A 16,935-nucleotide genomic window follows, 5' to 3' on the forward strand; every position below is an offset into this window, starting at 1 on the left:
CACCTGCTCAGGCATCATTTTCGCCTCTTGCCATACAGGGGAAAAAACTAGAGATGTCATAACTCACTGACTTCAGGCGTTTTCAGCCTGGGGAAAGCCCAAGCATGTAAAAACTGATAATGGACCAGCATATACATCCCAATCCTTTCTTAGATTTTTAAGGGTAATGGATATCACCCATACCACAGGTATTCCCTACAACCCTCAAGGGCAAGGCGTGGTAGAGCGCACCAACCTGACCCTTAAAAATGCTCTCTATAAACAAAAAGGGGGAATAGGGGCAGACTTCAGATCCCCCAGAGACAAACTTAACATCATATTATTCATTTTAAATTTTTTGACATTGGACAAAGATGGCCACAGTGCAGCAGAGCGTCATAATCGCCGTTCCAGGCCTAAAGACATGCCCGCAGTTATGTGGAAGGATGTATTGGATCATGGAAAGGCCCGGATCCAGTATTAATCTGGAACCGAGGCTCTGTTTGTGTTTTCCCACAGGACCGAAACAATCCCATCTGGGTGCCTGAACGCCTGACACGGAGAGTGGCAAGACCAGAACCGGAAGTGTGAGATGCCAACCCCACTGATGCTGATCCTGCTACTGATCCTTCAGCAGACGATAGCGGAACCCAGAGAACTATGGGGTCTGGTGAAGGCTTGGCCTCTACCACTCCCAGTGACTGAAACTGCACATACCTTTCCCGCCTTTTTCTCTACCAATAGTACACTTAATCTCCCATATCTGCCCTTTGACAGCTCTATGTGTTACTGGCATTCCTTTTCATAACCTCTCTAAAGCTGCCAATCTGTCCAGGGAATTAGGCAAGATGTTATCCACCAATTGGTCCAGTGAGTTTGACGTGCTCACCACTCAGCTATGGCTAGAAATATTGAATGTTAGTTCCCAAAAGGTAGAGGCGCTGTCTGTAGCTCAGTTTGCTGAAGCCGTGCTAAATGCCACCAAAGCCTGGTCAGGCATGGGTGTTATGGGTATATTACTCCTTGTAGGTCTTCTCCTACTTGGGAGAAAAGTCTGTTCCGTGCAACGGCAACATCGGGAAGTGCGGATGGCTCTGGTGCAGGCCATGGCAGTTATAGAGGAAGGCATCTCCCCTACGGTGTGGCTCAATATGTTGGACCAGTAGTCAAAGACGGGTAAGATCAGGAGGTACGCATACCAACCTAAGACAGGGTGCAGACCTTAGCTGTCTGTTGCCCTATGATGGGTAAAGATGCTGCGCCTCCCTGACAACCTATGACAGACATGGTCCCCGAGCCTCATTGTGTTAAAAAACAAAAAAGGGGGAGATGTAGGGGCCAGCCTACGGCCGAGGCTGAGTCCCACTATGGCTGAACACCGCCCTTCCACTCTAGTTGACCAATGCCCTAAGGTGGCGCCCGCTTCCTGGGCGCCACCCTTCCTGGTTTGGTGGCATTAGCATAAGGAAGTTGCTGCTATAGGCTTGCCCCATGCTTCCGCGCTCGTGCTCAACTCATGCAGAAGGCATGCTGCCAATCAGCTTAAAGGTCACGCATGATCTTGTTCACCATAGGCCAGCTTCCTTTATATAAGGCATAAGCAGCAAAGAGAAAGAGAGTCTCTCTCCTCTCATTCTTCCTCTCACTCGCTCTCTCCGGCTGTTGCTTCTTCTCACTCACCTTCTCCCGACCTTCCGAGCAACAATAAAGAACTGAAGTGAACCAGGTCTGTGTACGTATCGCTGTCGTCACCGCCACAAGGAGCGAACACGATAACTGTCTAACCCCATACACAAAAGTAAATTAGAAATGGATCAAAGACTTGAACGTAAGTCATGAAACCATAAAACTCTTAGAAAAAAAATCGGCAAAAATCTCTTAGACATAAACATGAGTGATCTCTTCTTGAACATATCTCCCCAGGCAAGGGAAACAAACGCAAAAATGAACAAATGGGACTATATCAAGCTGAAAAGCTTCTGTACAGCAAAGGACACCATCAACAGAACAAAAATGTATCCTACAGTATGGGAGAATATATTCGAAAATGACAGATCCGATAAAGGGTTGATATACAAAATATATAAAGAGCTCACACACCTCAACAAACAAAAAGCAAATAATACAATTAGAAAATGGTCAGAGGAGCTGAATAGACAGTTCTCTAAAGAAGAAATTCAGATGGCCAACAGACACATGAAAAGATGCTCCACATCGCTTGTCCTCAGAGAAATGCAAATTAAAACCACAATGAGATATCATCTCACACCAGTAAGGATGGCTACCATCCAAAAGAGAAACAACAACAAATGTTTGCGAAGTTGTGGAGAAAGGGGAACCCTCCTACACTGCTGGTGGGAATGTAAATTAGTTCAATCATTGTGGAAAGCAGTATGGAGGTTCCTCAAAATGCTCAAAATAGAAATACCATTTGACCCAGGAATTCCACTTCTAGGAATTTACCTCAAGAATGAAGCACTCCAGTTTGAAAAAGACAGATGCACCCCTATGTTTATCGCTGCACTATTTACAATAGCCAAGATATGGAATTAACCTAAATGTCCATTAGTAGATGAATGGATAAAGAAGATGTGGTACATATACACAATGGAATACTACTCAGACATAAGAAAAGGGCAAATCCTACCATATGCAGCAACATGGATGGAGCTGGAGGGTATTATGCTCATTGAAACAAGCCATGTGGAGAAAGAGAAATACCAAATGATTTCACTCATCTGTGGGGTATAAGAGCAAAAGAAAACTGAAGGAACAAAACAGCAGCAGAATCACGGAACCCAAGAATGGACTGATAGTTACCAAAGGGAAAGGGACTGGGGAGGACGGATGGGAAGGGAGGGATAAGGGTGGAAAAAAAAGAAAGGGGGCATTACCATTAGCATGTATAGTATGGGGGAGGGGCACGGGGAGGGCTGTACAACACAGAGAAGACAAGTAGTGATTTTACAGCATCTTACTATGTTGATGGATAGTGACTGTGAACAGGGATGTTGAGGGAACTTGGTGAAGGGGGGAGCCTAGTAAACATAATGTCCTTCATGTAACTGTAGATTAATGATACCAAAATAAAATTAAAAAAAAAATTAAATTCTTCCAATGCAGGAACTTAGTCTCTCTCTCTCGCTCTTTTTCTCTCTCTGTTTTAATCAAGCATTCTTTTATGTCCTTTAGGAAAGGTCTATAGTTTTCTTCTCAATTGTAGTTTTTGCTCAGTTCTAGTTGGATTTATATGTGGCATTTTATATAGTATTGCTGCTATTATGAATATCCATTTTTATTTTAAAGTTATCTTCTTTAATTATCAACTAATAGCAATAGTAAAAGAAAACCATTTGGTAATTCACAATTTCACCATCTTAACAAAGCAAGTATTTTCATTACATTTTATCCATTTCCAGGGCTTTGTCCATATGGCTGAATATTTTTTTTCTAGTGTTTTGAGAAATAACTGACCTACATCACTGTATAAGTTTGAGGTATACAGCATGATGGTTTGATTTACCATTATGATTACCACCACAGGTGCAGCTAACATCCATTTTCTCATACAGATGCAATAGAAAGAAAAAAAGAAAAGAGTGAAGGAAAAAGTTCCTTCTTATGAAGAGAACGCTTAGGATTTACTCGCTTAATGACCTTCCTGTATATCACACAGCAGTGTTAGCTATAGTCATATTGTGCATCACAGACCTCATACCTACTTATCTTATAACTGGAAGTTTGTGCCTTTTAAACACCCTCCTCCATCTTCAGTAGCATTTTGATCTCGTTGGTCCTTGAAGGTTTAAAGGCCTCCTTATTTCACTCCCGCACTCCCAGAGCTTAGCCCGAGCTCCCTGTGACTCTGACCTCCCTGTGATGCCTTCCCTCCCTTGCCTGACTGTAGCCATTGCTCCGACCAAGTTCCACCTTGGCCCCTCTCTCCCGTACATGCCTCTTACACCACTTCAGCCTGCGGTTCTCTTCCACCTCTGCATCAATGTTTCATTTATAACTGAGCCATTTGTTTTATATTTAGTATGCTACCAAGTTGCATGATTTTAAAAATATAAGTAAGGAAGAAAGAGCTGTAATAAATATTTTGCTTTTGTTTGCACATAGCAAGTGACAGTATTGGACCCATCCTCAGTTTTCTCTTGGGCTTACCTATCTGCAAAATACTCAGCCACTTGTTCTGCTTTGACGGTTATGGCAGCAGCCACCTTCATTTGGGTTCTCCTGTTTCTGGCCCCTGAGGCTTACCAAAATTTCCAGGCAATGTGCCACAGGGCATGGGATTTGACTTTCCCAGAAGATACCCAGAAGCAGCCAGATAACACAACCAAGATGTGTAGGGGAGTTAACTCCCCATGGGATGGACTTTGAAGAGGTGATAGAAAGAGGAACATGAAGGGTCCAGCAGATACATTCTCTCCTCCTTCTCTCTGACAGTTTTGTGGCATGCTGCAGATGTCCAGAGCTGTCTTGCTAGATTGAGCACATGTGTCTGCAGAGGAGCCAGCTTTGATGCACTGAGTTTGGCCATCAGTGGTCAGTAGGACAGCACTGTTGTACAGTTGCTCTCCTTTCTTCCCTACCTCCCTTCCCCTTTCCTTATTCTCCCCAGCCTGGGTTTTCTCTCCCAGTACTGCATTAGTATTTAGGTGTTTGTTCAAGCTCTGTGTTCCAGGAAACCCAGGCTGATACAGTGACCTGAAATATTAAATCTCCATGGTCTTCAATTTTAATAACGATAAAATGAGGGAATTGAACTAAATTTTTTCTATGATCCTGTTAAATTCTAGTATGGCATTATTATAATTTAATCACTAAATCTTTTGAGCAAAGCAGTATGGTTAGAAGGCTGATCTGGTCGCACAAGCAGGATTTTTGAAAGCATAAGGAAAACAAGCTAAAACAAACTAGGGAGAATAGATATTTGTCAAAAGTGCTGTCCTGGTCTGACAACTACAGAAGAGAAGATGATTTCATCATGGTGCTCAGAAAAGTTGCTGTAACTACACTATGGTAAACACAGATGTGAAAAGAAAGATGAAGTAAAACTCACGCAAAACATGTGACACTTGCTGACAGAGTCACTGAAACAAGGAGAGCTTCATAAACCCATTAATTCATGCCCCTGACCAGGATGTTGTATCTACTTCATTGCAGAAGACCAGAAATCCTAGCCATTTCTGAATGGACAACATATTTTTCACATTGTAGAACTCCTTCATAGTGCAGTGGCTTCTAAGAAGATTTAATTCCCAAAGATGCTGATCCAGGTCTTTCACAGCACACCTGCTCTATTTAATCCCCTGAGCAATGTGAGCTCAATTTTGGGGAAGAAGGGAATGCCCAGGGAGGTCTTCTAACCCAGAAACTTATAGTGGCAGTCACCTAACACAATGTAGGGTTTTGGTGGCAGTTTCAGCACATCTATTGAGATGCTGCTCTCACTTTCTACACATAGAACCTGGACGCTCAATGGTAGAAAGGTTTAAGATCTCACCTAGTTTACTGGCAGGGAAACAGAAACTCAGAGAGATGAAATTGCTTGCCTAAGGTTATACAACTGGACAGTGAAGGACCCTAGACACAATTGGCTTGCAGCACCGATCCTTTTTTTCTCCATCTTAGACAAAAGCTAATGTTCAGCAACAAAAGCACAAACATGCTAATATCCCACGCTGGGGATTTTTTTAACTTCCTGTGATAACAAATGTTTTTGGCATCTGATGTACCTCCATTCTATAGATACTATTAATTGTGAATAGCAGGCCTTTCTTGCCCCTCTATCATCTGGAGTAAACAAATATTTAATGCCATAGGGAGACGACAAAACAGAACCCACTGTCTTGTTCATGTCTAATGTAATGAACCAGAATGGACTGAGAAGTTGAACTGCTTCTCGAGCTGGGCTGTGTCTCCAACTTAAGTCCTGCTTCTCCTTCTGTTTCTCAAGTTGGTAGGTGCCCCACCACACACCACACACCCAGGGAAATGGACTGGCAGTACATGTCCTCAGGAAATCTAATTAGAAAGAAACAGACTCATCCCTGGTTGGCTTGATGTACTAGTATTCGGCTGATGTACTGTGAGGTATATGTATTGTGCCTAATAAGCACAACATTTTAGGTGAGTAACTAGTACTAGCATTGATGTGATAGGTTAGGCAATACTACCAGGAAGTCTGAATCCATAATTCTCTGGTTTTTATTCCAATGCTGGGTGAATCACAAGGTCTTGAACTACTTCAGGGTTATCCTCTATTAGGCTAATGATCAGTCTATTTATTCATTCATTCTTTCAGGTTTATCCTCTATTAGGCTATTGATCAGTCTAGCTATTCATTCATTATTTCAATGATAAAAATCTCTCTTTTTTGTGTGTGTGGAAGCCACAGCACAATGAGGATTAAACCCATGCATATATGGTTAATTCATATTATGGCAAAGAAGGCAAGAATATACAATGAGGAATAGAATCTCTCCAATAAATGGTGTTGGGAAAACTGGACAGCTACATGCAAGGGAATGAAACTGGATTACTCCCTAACACCAGACACAAAAGTAAAGTAAAAATGGATTAAAGGCCTAAATATAAGACATAAAGCCATAAAAGTCTAGAATAAAACATAGGCAAAAACCTCTTGAACATAAGCATGAGTAATTTTTTCTGGCTAGGTCTCTCTGGGTGAGAGAAACAAAAGCAAAATTGAACAAGTAGAACTATATCAAACTAAAAAGCTTCTGTGCAGCAAAGGACACCATTAACAGAACAAAAAAGCAACCTACAGTATCACAGAATATATTCATAAATGATTTATCTGATCAGGGGTCAACATCCAAAATATACAAAGAGCTCATGTGACTCAAAATCAGGAAAACAAATAACCCAATTAAAAAATGGGCAGAGGACCTGAACAGACATTTTTCCAAAGGAAAAGTACAGATAGCCAAGAGGCATGTGAAAAGATGCTCCACATCACTTGTCATCAGGGAAATGCAAATCAAAACCACAAGAAGATATCACCTCACACCAGTCAGAATGGCCACTATCCAAAAGACAATAAATAACAAATGTTGGCAAAGATGTGGAGAATGGGAACCCTCCTGCACTGTTCGTGAGAATGTAAATTGGTGCAGCCACTGTGGAAAGCAATATGGAGGTTTCTCAAAAAACTAAAAATAGAATACCATTCATTCACTTCAAGGAATTTACTCAAAGAAAACAAAATTCCTTATTCAAAAATATGTATGCACCCCTATTTTTATTGCCACATTATTTACAATAGCGAAGATATAGAAGCAACCTAAGTGTCCATCAATAGATGAATGGGTAAAGATGTGATATATATATGCAATGGAATATTATTCAGCCATAAAAAAGAAGTCCTGCCATTGCAAAAACATGGATGGACCTAGAGGGTATTATTCTCAGTAAAATACGCAGGTGGAGAAAGACAAATACCATATGATTTCACTTATATGTGGAATCTAAAAACAAAACAGAACAAAAAAAACAGCGATAAAATCATAGACACGGAAAAGTGACAGGTGGTTACCATGGGGGAGGGGTTCGGTGGGCAGGAGAAATAGGTGAAGGGGATAAAGAGGCACAAAATCTTATTCATAATATAAATTATTCACAGGGATGAAGTATAGCACAGAGAATATAGGCAATAATACTGTAATATATTTCTTTGTTGACAGAGTAACTACACTAGTCGGGATTAGGATTTAATCATGTAGATAACTGTTGAATCACTATTTTGTACACTTGAAACCAATATAATATTTTATAACAACCATACTTCAATAAAAATATCAAAAAATGAAATAATTAAAAGTATGACCTTATTTGTCAACTGTTTAGGACTGTTTTATTTATCATCTTGTTATTGACATAAGCAATTGCCCTCTGGTCAAAGAACGTGGTCTTGTGATACTGATTCGTTAGCTTGCTTTATGACCTAGTACATGATTGATTTTGAAAAATGTTCCATATTTGTATGAAAAGAAGGTACACTCTGTTTTGTTCTATTTCCACTAGATCGAGATTGTCATTTGTGTTGAGGCTTTTTGATCTTTACAAATTTATGTATATATGGTGACATCTCTCTCATCAGCACTACTATTCTTCTCCCTTACCTGGTATCATTACACAGACGACACGGCAGTGCTACTCTGAGGCCCAGCCACGGACACAGTGCACAGTCCCACGGGAGGCGCTCCAGCATTCATAAACCCCGGGCTACAAAGGGACACTTGATGGGGGAGCAGCGCCTCCCTGTTGAGTCAGCGCAGCTACACCTCTGCTCAGGTCTAGTCCACACACCTAGTGTTCTTACCAGCATCTCTGGAGGCTACATTAATGCCTTTTGCTTCTAGTCAGCTTTTTCTTCTTAAAACAGCATCTCATTTCAGAAAAAGTACAGAATTGAGAAGAAGTGGAAAGGCAACAGACAAACGGATCAACAGACCAATCTTATTCAGGCAAAGTGTCTCTGGCTTAACTTGACTCTAGTGACCAGCACGTCTCCCTCTGCACACAGTTCTTCCCCAACGTCAGTCAGGACATGCGACTTGAGATCCATCCAGACGACGGACTTCTGGATCCTTAGGTTTTAGAAAGTATCAGTGTCCCTCCTCACTGGGCTCAGTCTGACCCTGTGCCTCTGGGGTTTCTAGTTTCCCTATGAGAAAACCCGGCCTTCAGTGTCCATGGGGAGATTCTTACCTTGATCTTCAATCTTCTCTCTCTCTCCCCTCCTGGCCTCTGAAGCTCTGAGTCTCAGCCCCACCAGCATACCTTGTTACTGACCACTGTACTTTGGGACTGGCTGTCATCCCTCACCTAAGGGGTCTGACCACCCAGATCACTAGGCATGAGCAATCCTTCTGTGCTCCAGAAGGCGGTCACCTCTCGGTGGATTCTGGACCCTCCTGGTGACTCTCTGTGGGGGTGAGGCTTTGATCCCTCCCTCTCTTCACCGGGGTTAGTACTCGTGTTAACTTCACTGGCAAATCTTATTGGTGTTAACTTTCTAGATTCTGGTCCCTTCTGAACCAACCTGCCTACTACTAAACCAAACTCCAGCTGTATATTTGGGGGATGGGATGGGGGTCAAAATCATTGCTGAATTTGAATTTTCAACACCATATCCATAACAAAGCACAGAAACCCCTAGCAAATACAGCATAATCTGACCTAATATTGTTCATTCTTTAATGGCAGACAGTGTGTGTATACATAATTGTTTTATTTTACATATATATATATATATATATGAATGTTTTTCTCTACCTTTAAATTATAAGCTTCTTAAAGATAAGTGCATATTTAACACAGTTCTAAAAGTAGCTGCTCAGAGAGATATACTAATTGAATTTAATCAGTTGAAAGGTTAACTTTTGTCCTTCATTTCTTTAGTGTAATTTCCCAGTTTACTTTCCACAAATGATTACTGAGGGCCTGTTACATGCTGAGTAATCTTCCAAGTACTCTATCAAGCAAATAGAATAGATTCCCTCATAGGTATTATGTATCAGTGGGGGAGTTACACAGAAACTACGTGAAAAATTGTGAATGTTACTGAGAAAAGTTGCTACAGAGAAAAAACAGTGGGACAAACATCTAGAGGATGAAGGGTGGTGTTTAAGGAGTTGTACTTATGAATTTGCTTCTTAGAGAATAAGAGGTCTTATTCTTCTGAAGGTCTGTACCTTGCTTGTTTTCACATTTATTTTATTTTAGATCTTTGAACAGAAGATGATGCTAAATATGGAGTTTTCAAGCCTTTATCAAACACTTTTTGCAAATGGTAAGAAAAGATATTTCAAAGTTTAAAAAAATCCCCTAGTTTTTTATTCTTGTTTCCCTTTATGTTTTAAGTTGGGGGGTGGGGGCGGGGAACCAAAATAAATGGATTACAGTCGATATAGTGTATGTGCAAATTAGTTTTCTTGCTAAAAGCCTTCTGACTTTAACGTTTTCAAGAGCATGCCGTTTGTTGAACAGACAAAATCACCTGTAAGCCTTTTTAGTGTCTATCGCTGTGTCTGGGAACATTAGCAGACCTTGCTTATTAATGACTTTTCCCAAACTCAATCCCCAATTCCGCTGATGCTTAACAAGCTGATACCTCCGAAAGTCCTTGGTGACATTTCCTAGAAGCATCAAGAACGGGGAGGCTCTCGGAGCAAACTGGTGTGCTAACCTGAAGCAGGCGCTAGGACCGCCCAGACGCCGGTAGGCAGCCTGGCTTCCCAGCCTGTCGGAGGGATGGAGCCGCCTTCGCTGTTACACAAGAGAGCAGGCGGCCGCACAGCTCAGCGTCCGCCCCCCTTCTGGCCGACTGGAAGGTATTTACTTGCTGTTTATCGTGCAGATTTTGTACACTGTCAGTGTGCCTGTGGTGTTCATTTAATTTGCTGCTCCGCAGTGCTTCCAGCACTTGTTGGCTTACTATGTCATTTTATGTTAATTTCCACAGCTGATGGAAGCAACAGTGCCATAAAGAAATGGGCTAGATATTTCCAGAGGCTGAAATCTGGAGGCATTTGGAGGTGTAAGTACATCGGTCACAGATCTTTAGGGTGCCGGCTGCGTTAGTCTTGTCTCCTGACCGGCTTCTTCTTCATTGAAAGAGCCAGTGTAAAATGCCATCTGCACATTTCATTCATGAAGGAAAACACCTAGACGGTGACAGAAACCACTAAGGACGGGCCTGAAACTCCACTCTGGAGTGGATGTGGTCCCCTCTTCTAGCCTGTGGGTTTGGGAGAGGAGAAGCTGGATTTGCAACAAGAGTTTTCATGGGAAAGAAATTGTGCTCAGGGCTGCAGACTGCTGGCTTGCGTTCTGCTTTCTGGCTTCACAGCTCAAAGATTATCCTTTCTAATCACTGCTGTGCTGCAGTGTAGGAGCCTTTTTACGCTTTCTTCATCTCTGCATCCCAATACTCATAAATGGGGCTGACTGAAAGCTGTTAAACCATTCTGTACCTCTCAGTGAAAAGCCATTGAAAAGACATCTAGTTTGCTTTCTTTTGACCATACTATGCTCAATACTACAATGAGTAGATTATACACAGAAACATTTTTAAGAATTAATAACCTGAGATTCCCTGCCCTGTTCAATAGTAAATGTGGTTATGTGTGATAAGGCAGGTTTGCTGTTAGGAAACCCAAATGTAGATGACTCTAGAGAGAAAATTGGACATTCTCTTTAAATATTTTACAAATAAATTGAAGATGGCTTTGCCAGGTCTTGATACCAATTTCATGTATTTGAAAACCTTAAAGCCTCGTCCAGTTTTTCGGCTAGATTATTACCTTAGGAATTAGATAAAGTTTAGGTATCTTCTACCAAAATGTGATAGGTAGACATATTTATAAATGAATAAAATGTTGAGTCATATTAATTGTCAATTTGGGGGAAATTTTAAGATAAGTAGTGCCATTACATTTTTTCAGGAAAGAAAATATCAAACTAAACCCCAAAGTAAAGCATCTATATTGAAAATGTGACTTGAATGGAAAGCATTTTTAAAGAAATTTTAAATACTTTTAATAGTTCAAAAATTATATACTTTAAGTACATTACATTTGATATGTTGACATACTCTAAATGAGATTTCAAGTTGTTTAGGTATTAAACTTTTGAAAATATACCTACAATTCTAAAACTATTTGGTAGAAGAGGGAAACAGGATATGAGGAAGGGATTGAGTCTAATTTTATTATCTGGTTTTTTGAACATTCTGGTTGAATATTTACTATATAAATATGCTACCTACTTTCAAAAAAATGTAATAAAAATTACAAATGGTTATAATAATTAACTTGCAATATCCTTAAATGCAAATGAATATACATAAAAATGTGCTAATATTGCTATATTTCTTCAGCAGAGAAAATCTTTTCATTTGGAGGAAATTAGGGAAATCAGATTGGCACTATTTCATGAAGCAAAAGTAATTTTTTGCACTTATTTTTGGTTGGTATAACAATATATTGCAGAGGCTCCATGAAGTTCATGTTAATAAATCTCTCTCTTCAACAATTTTTTTTCCCTATATTCTAAGTCTAGGGAGAGGACTTGATTCTTTCAAATTAAAACTTGGGTTTGAAAATTCTTGCTAAATGAGATGTGTGGCCTTAAACTTTCGTTTTATGTCATACTCATTACATATGCCTTATTATACATTATTTAAAAATAACTTCATCATATGTTGAATTCAATGATGATAAGGAAAAAAAAATTCAAGAACATAGATCTCTGTTCAGAACATGAATTTCTTTCTGAATTTATGTCCTAACATTAAGTCTACTGGCTAGATCTAAATGATTGAAGACAATGGAACAAAGCTCAGCAGAAGTCTGTAATTGCTTGTAAATAAGTGGGGCTTAAGCTGAGAAAAAAATGCAAAAGCTAAAATGAATGTGTTCACATGTGAAAGTGATTATCAGGTGATTTTTATCCCTGAAGATAATCTCCTTAGGCCTTGAAAAGTCTGGCTGCCTGGGTAAACCAGGTGAATATCAACACTATCTACATTTACTAGATAATAGTAAGGTAGATATTTCTGAAGGATTAATTTGAACATACATATTTTTATTAAAAGAGGTTCAGCAAATAGTAAATCTGGTTACACGCATTTCACCCTCAGTAGTCCTTTTTTGCCTGAAGGACATAACATAATTCACAGTAGGGATTCTCAGATAAATTGGGGGTTTAGGAAGAAGTTTAAGAAAGAGATTGGAAAAGGATAGTTTTTGCATGATTAAACCACTGAGAAGGAGTTAATGTAAAGCACAAAGAGGGATATTACTAAAAGTTGTCTGGCATTTCAGTTTACTTTTATTTTGTTACACTGAGCTTTGAGTAAGAAAAGATGTCTCCTAGTAGAAGCCATAGAAAATGCATAAAGTTAACTGCGGGCTGACTTATAATGGTAAGCCTTGAAGGAAGCACTTGGTGTTTATTGTAGGGATAAAGAAACAAATGTAAAGAAATGACAAATAATCCTTCTTGATTTGTCCTGAAAGGTGATTACAATGCTAACGTGAATTTTTGTGAAACTGTTGGCCACATATATAAACCATAATAATGGGATTGATATGTAACTTGAGAATTTTCTTGAAATCTAATTAGTATTTTTCCTTTTTAAACAAAGAAGTTAAAGGGAAAGGAAAGAGAGTATAATAGTGGCATGCCACGTCCATATCAATTGTAGCTCTGTGCACCAGGAGGGTTAAGTTATGTATTGGTGGAATTTGGCAAAAGAGATAAGTTACTATCTACATGGTTTTGGGAGTAAGGTCTTGAAAACAAAGGTTTTGTTTCCAGTATTGACTTTAAGAATAAAGTTTGAAGGTAAAGAAATAATTTTGTAGGTCCAGCAGAAAGCTTTTAAATATATGAGATTCAACCTTTGGGTATAGAAGACCAATTAGCAATATGAAATGTGTACTGAGCACTATTGATGAGCAGTTTTATCTAAGACATTGTCCATCTTTTATTTAATAGGGAAGAAGTTAAAAACTCTATGGAAAATGTTGATAAATATTAATCGTGCTTCCATACATGTTTAAGTTATAAATGAGCTTTGATATAGTCCCCAAAATATAATACAATAATTATAGTTCATACTTTGGAGTCAGTGTAAAATTGTATGGACACAATATTTGCTTTGGGGGGGCGTCTTTCATTAACAGATGTTCAGTAGATAGAGTTCTACAATAAAGAATGATTTGGTGGCTTTTTTAGATGTGGTTGTCTGGAAGACTCCCTAGAAACGTGACCCATCATCGGGGAGCCATGTGATAGAGGCAGCCAAGTAGCAAGCAGCCGTGTGCTGTAAGGGAAAGGGGGCCAGCTTCCTGCAACTTCAGTCCATTCTGTATCATTCTTAAGCCGTGAAACCTTGAGCATTTTATCCCTTGATAAAACATTATAGAGTTTTGAGAAGAATGAGAACATATGTTGAGAGTTCAGAACAATATCTGGGGCAAATTTAATTTCTATTCTGATTTATAAAATGTTATTTTCACTTTAGGAACTCACTTCTTTGAACACCTAGTCAATAAATAAGTGCTGGACTATTGCTCCTCTACCTCCTTCCTTAAATTCTTTTGGTGACTCTATATAAACACTTGAGGGAGAAAAGACAGCCACTCCCACAGACAGCAGAAAGAGAGAGCATTGTTCCTGATTGTTCTAAAGACCAAGTCTCAGCTAGCTTTGTTAGATGCAGTTGTGGTAGATTTTTTATTGTCTCCTCAGAAACCATCAATATGGTGGTTGATGGGAATTAATTAAGATGCTATTCCTCAGGGAATGCTGGACTGAGGTGACCACCTCCAAGGAGGCTAGACATGTGTTCCCTGGCAGAAAGACTGTGCTTACTGGACTTGACCTGTCAAACACAACTTCTCGAGAAGGTCAGTGAGATGAACACGGCACTTCACAGTGTACAAACAGGCTCAAGTCGAAGTGAATTTGGTGATGAAGAAGCAAGTTCTTTGATACTTGGGGTGACTTACACTTTTAGAGTTTGTCTTATCAACATGCAACCATAGAATATATACTTGCAGACAAAAGGCCACATGTATATAGAATATTATTAATTTTTTAAATATATATATAATATTTATTTATATATAATATATAATAAATATTATTTATTTATCTATCTTTTTTTAGTGAAAAATTGCTAGGGGTGCCTATTCAGCTAGGTATAACAGCAAAATTATTCAACATTTTCACCTAGTGATTTCAAAGACCATTAACTCTGGATGTTATCAGCTGGCTGTAGTTGAGGCTACTTTATTAGATAGAAATCAAAATAGAAAAGTAAACTAAGATAAAAGCATGAAAGAGGCTGGCATTGAAAAGAGGCATATGGTTGGGGGAAAAGTCCCTGACAGATCTAGATTTGATTTGGCCAAGTTCCTCCTCTCATAGAAGATAGAATCCTCGGGAGTGGCAGCCGCAGACAAACCGGCAAAAAGAGCCAACGCCCTTGCTGAAGGTGGAGAGGGCAGGGGAGAGGGGCAGATCAGGAAGTCAAAATCAAGTTCATGAGAAGTTGAGCTGCCAGTACTTAAATCTCTGCAGCCCTGTCATGCTCTTTTTGTGTGTCCTTAGAAATGTAATTTTATCTATTTAGGTCTTAGTTTCTTTATCACAAGATATTGAACTTTAGTAATAAATTAATATCATTAAATGAAGAATAAGTGTCATTCATAAATATCTAACAGGCAGATAATTACCAAATGAGAGTTAGAGTAGCAATAATCATAGTAGGCAAACACATTTGAAAGCAGAAAGCATAGGATTTGAAAGCATTGTTTAATAAATGATTAAATATGCAATTCACCAGTAAGCTCTGTTTATCTTGAATTTGTAAGCACCTAATAATGTAAACTAAAATAATATAAACAATATATAAAGCAAGGAGATAGTGACAAATTCTCAATCATAGTGAGAGATTTCACCAAAATTATCTCAGAAAATGGGCAAAATTAATAAATAATGATAGAAAATTTGAACAATACAATTTATAATTTAAATCTAATGGACAGATATGAAAACTGCAACCAATATATTTATTCTTTTTAAGCATATGTAAACATCCTTTTCATGTATAAAAATTCACTGACACAAAATACAGAGTAAGCCTCAGTAAATGACAAAGATCAATATCATACAGTTACTACCATTTAAAATTCACAACATTAAACATTTCTTTGTATCAGAAATTTATATAGTTCAAATTAGCCATATACAATATAAAAGGTAATAAATCCAGACTTGAAAATTTAGAAAATAGTGTCTAGACTTATAAATAGTTATGAAATCTCATTCAATTCCATTAAAAACTTCCCTTTTATCCATGCATCTCAGTGGGATCATTTTTCAACCACGCATATTTTTCATCTTTTACCCCAGGATACTGTGTAAGGGTTTAGATAAAACAACCAGATTTCTGGACTGAACACCTTTGAAATTCTCCCATTCAACAACAAATAAACTGTTGGTTTATAATAACTGCATAATTCTGATTCTGAGGCCAAATTTCTACTGGGCCTACTCTGATAACTATTACGCTCTGTGGGTAAATCCTTATTTTGGTTAGAATTAACTCATAACTGCATGTAAGATGGTCTAAACTGCAATGTCCTATATTTTCTTAATATAGAAAATATTCAGTCCCTGCAAATAAATACCAACCAAATCCATTATTGATGGAATCCTCAAATCTTCATCATGAATATTTTAGGTGTTACGCTTTTATCTATTTTGTTTTACATAGTATCTTGCCTTCAATTTGTTTTATAAACAATGTTTTAAAAATCTTAAAATATAGAACTTTTTAGGATTTTTAGCAGACTACTCCAACATCTTTCTCTGAAAAAGTTGTAGTTACAGACAATTTTTGGTTGTCTAAATTCAAACTGGATCAACATTCCATTTCAGATTTATAGCAACTTTGCTCTCTGTGAAAAGGGCAGGGAAACTTACTGAGCATTACATATGCTCTCTGATAAAGAATGATCCTATTTTATGCCTTGACAAGAAAAAAACTCAAAGAAAGATATAAATCTTGCATCCTTTTCTGTGTATGTCAAAAGTTATCTATCTGAAGAACAAATGGCTCAATTAAAGAGCAATTGCTCCTGGCAAAGTGATCCCTTAAATGGTGCTTTTTCATTTTGCATGCATCCCTTTAGTTATTACTACAGTAAAAAGACCATATATTCCAAGTCTTTTCAAGTTCTTTTCACGATGTTAAAATTTCTTTCTTTCAGTAATTTTCTGCTTCCATTAATGTGTTCAAACGTTTCAGTTTTCGAATATTTAAAATGAACTTTGGAAGGGACTTGTGAAATCTTGGTCCACCATCTCCTATTTAGAGATGACAATCCTGAAATTCCAGGTAGTCAG

The 16,935-nt window shown here is 38.6% G+C and overlaps 1 protein-coding gene across 1 annotated transcript in view; it reads left to right on the forward strand.

The window, feature by feature from the left end:
- The first annotated feature begins 10,473 nt into the window (after positions 1–10,473).
- Positions 10,474–16,935, forward strand: part of RAB27B (RAB27B, member RAS oncogene family) — a 128,586-nt gene continuing 122,124 nt past the window's right edge. The window contains exon 1 of the mRNA XM_036918563.2: positions 10,474–10,552. The gene's annotated coding sequence lies outside the window, so the exon portion shown is untranslated. The remainder of the gene's footprint in view (positions 10,553–16,935) is intronic.

This window comes from Manis pentadactyla, chromosome 6, assembly GCF_030020395.1.
Source record: "Manis pentadactyla isolate mManPen7 chromosome 6, mManPen7.hap1, whole genome shotgun sequence".
In the NCBI taxonomy this organism is placed as follows: Eukaryota; Metazoa; Chordata; class Mammalia; order Pholidota; family Manidae; genus Manis; species Manis pentadactyla.